Source organism: Dromaius novaehollandiae, chromosome 26, assembly GCF_036370855.1.
Source record: "Dromaius novaehollandiae isolate bDroNov1 chromosome 26, bDroNov1.hap1, whole genome shotgun sequence".
NCBI lineage: Eukaryota > Metazoa > Chordata > Aves > Casuariiformes > Dromaiidae > Dromaius > Dromaius novaehollandiae.
In genome coordinates this window covers 8,370,911-8,377,446 of record NC_088123.1, presented here as the reverse complement: position 1 = coordinate 8,377,446, position 6,536 = coordinate 8,370,911, and the positions used below count along the sequence as shown (strand labels likewise).

The 6,536-nt window shown below is 60.5% G+C and overlaps 1 long non-coding RNA gene across 1 annotated transcript; it reads right to left on the bottom strand.

Annotated features, from left to right (window-relative positions):
• Nucleotides 1-3,063: 3,063 nt before the first annotated feature.
• LOC135323674 (uncharacterized) lies at nt 3,064-6,158 on the bottom strand. Its single transcript, XR_010385152.1, has 2 exons — nt 5,701-6,158; nt 3,064-3,826 (listed from the first exon to the last, which is right to left on the bottom strand). It is a non-coding gene; the product is annotated as an uncharacterized LOC135323674 (long non-coding RNA).
• Between the last annotated feature and the right edge of the window lie 378 nt (nt 6,159-6,536).

The following is a 6,536-nucleotide window of genomic DNA, read 5'->3' as shown; positions in this document are numbered from 1 at the left end:
CACCCCGCAAGTGGCCTTTTCCCACTGTTCTGCTCTTTTCTCCAGAGGGGTCATTCTGGACTCGCGCAGGGCTGCTTCCCCGATGCGCGCATTCGGCGCGGGTCACTGCAGCGGGCAGTCGTGCAGCCTCGCTGCGGCCCCGCGCCGCTGCCGGCGGCCATCGGCCACGCGTCAGGGCGGCAGGATCCCCCGCTCCCGCCCGTCCCTGCCGCCCTCTCAGCCTTGCCTGCGATTCCCTGGTGGGGACGGCCCAGCCACACGCCCTCCTGGAAACTGCAGCCCCAAACGCATCATGTATTACATCAGGAGAGAAGAACTGGTGACCTCCCTCCGCATCTGCTGCTGCCAACGCTCCCGCAGAGCTGCTGACGGCTGCGAGCGGCTGCACCCAGGGTGCCGCTGCCCGGGGCCCATCTGGCTGTGTGCGACTAGGAGCAGCATTTTGGCATTGCCCCTCACGCACCCTTTACGGGAAGGATCATCCCTAACGACTGCTGGTGCTTTACCCCGTGTAAAGCCAATGCTCCACGCGCAGATGGACGCAGACTAAAGCCCGTCCCTGCCCAGCTGGAGATACCGAAGGGGCAGAGGTTAAAACTGCCAAGCACTCGCTGTCTGGATGTTAGAGCTTCAGCTTTAGAAGGTATTATAAGAAGGGAACCAAAACCTGAAGCGTGAAAAACACCAGTTATGGAAATGAAGGCCACAGTACAGGGTTATACTTAGAATAATTTAAAAAAAGCTTGAAGGGCAGCCTTCCTGCCTCAGAGCAGGGCTGACCTCTGCATGAGACGAGGTTCAGGGGCTTGTCCAGGAAAGCTTTGAAAAAAATCTCCAAAGGTGGAGAGTCCATCAGCCTGTCCCAGTGCTCACCCACTCAAAACCGTACTTATATCTATGCTAAATATGCTCAGCATTACAATAAGCACAGAGACGCACAGGCACACTTGGAGATGCAAGCATAATGCAACAGAGGCAGCAGAGGTCCCGGCCCTGCACCGCGGGATGGTCTCTGAGCAGGCTCACACCAGCATTTTCACAGCAGCTGGCACTTTCAGATGGATTTCTCTTTCTGGTATTTCTACATACAGGACGGAAATGGCATTTCTTGCTGGAGCTCTCTCAAGACTTCCCCTGCCAACTGCTCTGTCTTTTTCCCCCCCTCCCTGCCTATTTTGCAAAGACTAAACTGTTCCACAGAGTATTTTTGTACTGGGGCATCTTCTGCAGACCTTGTGACTTACACCAGAGCCTGGATCTGAAGCAGCTCTGTTTTCTACAGGCACAGTCACATGGCAGCTAGTCACACTGAGCTCTTCCTTAATTTTTATTTGGAAAGCCTTTTAGTTCTCTTCCTATATTTTTTCCAGTACGTTTTGCTGCTGTCGCCTGCCTGGGGGTGTGAACAGCCCCTGAATCGGCAGGAAATGGGCCGTGGGGGTGGCCAGGCTTGGGGCAGGGGGAGTCAGCAGGGCACGTCTATGTCCCCAGGGCCTTTGGAGGTCCTACAAGCATCCAAAGTCCGTCTCAGGAAAATGTCCTTTCCGTGCCCCGTGAGAAGGGGCACAGGCCCCACCAGAGACACAGAATAATCTGCTTTCAAGGGCGCCTTACCTCTAGCGGCAGTAGTCTGTCCCTGGAGCAGAAGAGCGTCCCTCGTCAACATGTGTTAGCATTAACTCTCACAAGACTCGATGTGTATGTATGTATGTTCTCCGGACTTTCTGACTCTTCCTTCAAAGCCCAGTAAGGTATTTGTTTCAGTAACTAACATCCTGCAGCAGTGAGTTCCACAGCTGGATCAAGGCACACATTCTGTTTGAACTTGCCCTGTTTGGTTTCAGTACCTGTTCCCTTTTTTCTTGTGTTATGACTAAGGGAAACTCCTAGCAGATTGCTTTGCTGGCAGAACCGTGGCAGGGCTCTCCGTTAGCAGCTTGCTCTCTTGCCCTGAACCACATTTCTTGCAGGCTGCTCTCCTCTCCATGCTCCCAGCCATCCCCCTCTCCCCTCCCTTACCCTTCCCTTTTCATTCCTCCTTCTCGTTCACACACTTCTACCGTTCTGCACTGCAAAACAGAACAGCACCAAGCACTCTGGGGGTGTCCCTAGCTCCGCCAGAGCTCGCCTGAACACCAGCGGTCTCAGACCACCGAACAAGCCCCGCGCCAGAGCTTCCCTCGCGGTCCTGCCCTCTGCGAGCCACAGGGCTCCCTTACCCCAGGGACTCGCTGCCCCGAGGAGCCCTCGTGCGCAGGGCAGCCCGAAACTGCTGCTGGCTGGCCAGGGCTGAGGAGCGCAGGAGGAGAGGACCCGCTCCACGTCCTGCTGATCCTTCCTTGGACATTCCCACAGGCAGCATCAGCCGCTGCTGCAAACGGAGCGCTGGCGTTTGCCTGCCTCAGTGCAGACCCCTTCACGTTCATTAGCATCATATACTGAAAATAACCGGAAAAGTGGTCTGGCTGCTGCCTGGCACCGAGTCCTGCAGTGCTCAGCAGGTCCCCTCCGCACGCAGCAAGGCTTGGGAGCTTTGTCCGTGTTTTAGCAGGCAGCCAAGCTCCCCGGGCAGCAGCCTGGGGCTCCCCAGCCCTGCGCCCTGCAGCTCCCCGGCTGCTCCCCGCACAGCCCGGCTCTGCCTCACCTCGGCTGGGCGCTGCTCTTCCCCTCTGACTGCAAACTCCTCCAGGTACCTGCACTGGACCTGCCCAAGGGGGGCTGGGGGCTGCGGGGGGACCTCTACATATAATCACAATAGAGCAGCTCACAACAACAGGCACCTGCAGGACACGCCCCTTCGTCAGGGGTTCGAAGGGAAAGCGCTGGAAAGAGGAAAAGCAAGATCTCCCGGAGATGGCTGTAACAGCCGGAGGATGAATTAGTCACCAGAAAGTTTAATCTCTCCAGCGACGGCAGACGCGGGCAGCACTGCCTGTCTGGGGCGCGCAGCTCGCCCGGCGCGGGCTCTGCTCGGGCGGGAGCAGCGGCTGCTGGAGGCGAGGGGCACAAGTGGACAAGTCCTCTGGGCAAAAAATGCAAAGAAATGCACAACACAGACCCAGCCAATGTTTCACACCAAATATATTTATAGTCTATCCAGGCCCCATATCTGTGCAGCCGCAGGAAGAAAGAAACCGTCCCCGCAGCTGACACACAGACCTCAAGTTAGCGCACACCAGCGCGGCAGCACATCAGCCGGGGCAGCGCGTTAGTTAGCCGGGAAGGGGCGACGGTCCGGCCGCCCGCGCCGTGCCCCGGCCCTCGCTGCTCGGCGAAGCTGGCCAAGACGCTGAGCTGCCGCGGCAGACGTGGCCCAAGCGAGCGCGCGTGCAAACAGGGCGCGCTGGGGAGCCACATCGGTCTGGCCAGGGCCTGTTCTCTTGCTAGGCTACGGTTTGCCTGTAAATGAAAAGCAGTAGCTGCAAATCCGATTTTCAGCGGCAGCGTTTATTCTACTCGTGGGCGGCTTGGCCTCTCCCGGGCTTTAGCGGAGGGCGGCTCCGGCTCTAGAGCACGAAGCTCGCGGCAAGCGAGCTGTCCGCAGCGGGTTGTCGCCGTGCTCGTCCCTACGCTGGTGCAGCTAGCAGCGAGCGGCCCGCGGACGGGGCCGGCCGCCGTCACAGCGAGCGCAGCAGCAGGGCGCCGGCCAGGGCCAGGGCCAGGAGGCCGGGCAGGGGCAGCGGCGTGTCGCCGCCGGCGCTCCGCGGGCCCCGCTGCGGCCCGTTGCAGTCGTCGCTGAAGCAGCATTGCAGGGTGGCCCCGCCGGAGCCGCCGCGCCGCCCCTCGTCGCAGAAGGACTTGTAGGAGCAGGACTTAATGATGCTGTCTGGAAGGAAAAGCACATGCACACGGGTGGTTAGGCACGGCCCCGGCGGCGGGACGCGGTGCTGGCGTCTCCATCCCTCGCCGGGGCAAGCGCCCGCAGCGCTGCACCCCGGTTACGCTGCAGACCTGGAACGAAGGGTCTCCTGGTCGGATGGCCGAGGGCACCCGTGCAGTGGCATCGCTCTGCACCACTGCAGACCGCATCCTGCACCCCCCCCCCGTGAAGGAACTGAGCAAATACTTACAGCCCTGCCAAAAAAACACATGCAGCGCGCCTCCGAGGCAGAGCGAGGGCTGGATTTCAGGCCCCATCTGTGCTCGCGCTTGCAGGCTGTGCTGCGGTCCTGCAACCGCAAGATGGGTCTGAGGGAGTTAAAGCCTTTCTGGAGGATCAGAACAGCATGTCACAGAGAAGGACTCTCCTAACGCCAGAAAAATGCTGTAATTTATCTCAGGCTGAAAGCCTGTCTCTGAAGACTAAAAACTTGGGGAAAAAAACAGGTGGGAAAAATCCCAGTGCACAAAAAGCAAAACAGTTTGGAATTTGGCTTGACCCTGGTTTTTGCTTCCACTGTTTTCTGTCAGCCAGTCAGGTCAAAAGCAGTCATTTTCTGCTGGGATAAGTTATAAAAATGCCTGAAATGCAGAATCCCGGGGGCCTGTGATCCAGATGATCATAAAGCCCAGTGGAACACAGTCAGCTGTGTTCACATCCCAGCTCCTGCACACGAAACCTCTCCACAGAGAAGAGGCCATCTCCCTTGGCTGTCCTCAGGTGTCCTACAGAAACTCCCACGGCTTTTGGGCTGCTTTCACACCGGTGACCCGGAAAGAGCTGGAGCTGATGAAATCACACACGTTTCTGCACAAGCCGGAGTCCATTCATGCTCCCTGCTCTGGCTGTCTAGTCGCAGGGCAGGAACCTCCCGAGGCTGAGTTGCAGCCCTGGGGCTCTCTTTTATGCACCTCTGGGCTTGCTCGGGGCTCTCGCTGTGCCCTGCTCTAAGGACTTCAGCTTAGCTCCCGAAGCCGCAGCACGGCACCCGTCGGCAGACCCTCACCCCAGAGCGCGGATGGGAAATAGAGCTGCAGCAGGGCGACGGCAGGCAGTGGGTGAGCCCACGGCGGGACCCAGCCTGCAGCATCCAGCCCACGGCGGGACCCAGCCTGCAGCATCCAGCCCACGGCGGGACCCAGCCTGCAGCATCCAGCCTGCCCTCCCACGGACCGGCTCTGGGCCTGAGAAATGCAGTCCCCCAGCAGGACAGTGTCAAGCAGCACTGTTTTTTTTTATTGCCCACCCAGTAAGTGGGAGGGTGATTAGCTGCTGGAGCTGCTGCTCCGGGACTTTCAGTTAAACAGGGACTGGCAGCCTTTCCCATCCGTGCACCCCATGCAGGGGCTGGGGGTGAGAGCCCTGCTGAGGCTGTGGCCTGCGTGAGCAGAGCTGCCCCCTGCCCCGGGGGGGGCTGGTCCTCGCAGAGGCGGGCACAGAGGGGCCTCTCTGCAGCCGCTTTGCAGCTGCACGACTGTTTTGAGCCGGAACCCTGCTTGGGGAAGGCCTGCTGCCCCGGCTGCCCCCCCGCCCCCCGCAAACGCGATGCTCTGGGGCGGGGACGATGCCCCCTCCACCGCGGCCGGCCCCGGCTCCCTTCCTGCCCCTCGGTCCCACGCTGCCCTCCGCGCCGTGGGGCCCGGGACGCGCTGCCTTTCCTCGGCGCCGCCGTCACTTCCCCTTTCGCAGCCTCCCTGCAAGGCTGCCGCTTGCCCTCGGTTTGCAGCTGGTGCGGCTGTGTAACGCTGCGTGCAGCGGCCCCGGCCCGGAGCCGGCGAGGGCCCTTCGTGCCGACGCTTCGCCGCCCGGCAGGGACTTACTGGGTGCCGTGATGGTGGCGCAGGCGTCCGCGTACTGGGGGCAGCTGTGGGAGCCCTGCTTGTTGCAGTCGTTCTCGTTGGAGGCGACGCATTTGTGGCATTTCAGCGCTTTACCTGCGCGAAGACAGGGCGGGCGGAGGGTGAGCGCGGCGGTGCCCTGCCGTCCTCGCGCCCACCGGCAGCCCCTCGGGCTTCGCGGGGCCCCGAAGCAGCAGCCCAAGGCTGGCGGCCGCCCACGTGCGGGCAGGGAGCCCCGGCGTGCGGGGACGGGCTGGGGGCACCGCTTCCCAGTCGGCACCGCTCCCCGCTGCGGGAAGGGAAGGGGGTGGGAGGAAGGGGGTTTGCAGCCGAAGAGCGGGGCCAGGCGTCTGCAAGCCCAGAGAAATGCACAGGCTTCGGGATGCGGCCTCCAGGGTCTCCGCCGTGCGCAAAGGCATGCGAAACCGTTCCAAGTGTGACTCAAAGCAATGGGCGCTAAATCGCGCAGGCCATTTCTTCCGAGTCCTGGTTCTGCAAAGACTTCCTGAAACTGAGATTCCCATCATTTCCCTTAGACTAAAAATAGGTAGAAACAATATTAAAAAAAAAAAACCCTAGCCCTTTGGTTTTCTCTGCCAAATTTCACTTTACTGAACAATTTTTCAGGGGGAAGGGAGGGTTCAGCCGAGCTGTGGAAGCAGGTTTCAGGCATTTGTGTGTTTCTGAACTAATGCGGCTTCCGCATGTGCAACACCGCACAGAAACTGCACCCGAAACGCGCAGTGCTGAGGGACGCAGGCAGCACCCGCCTGCAAAGCACCAGCTTGGGGGGGGGGGGCGCAAAGCCTCCTCTTCCA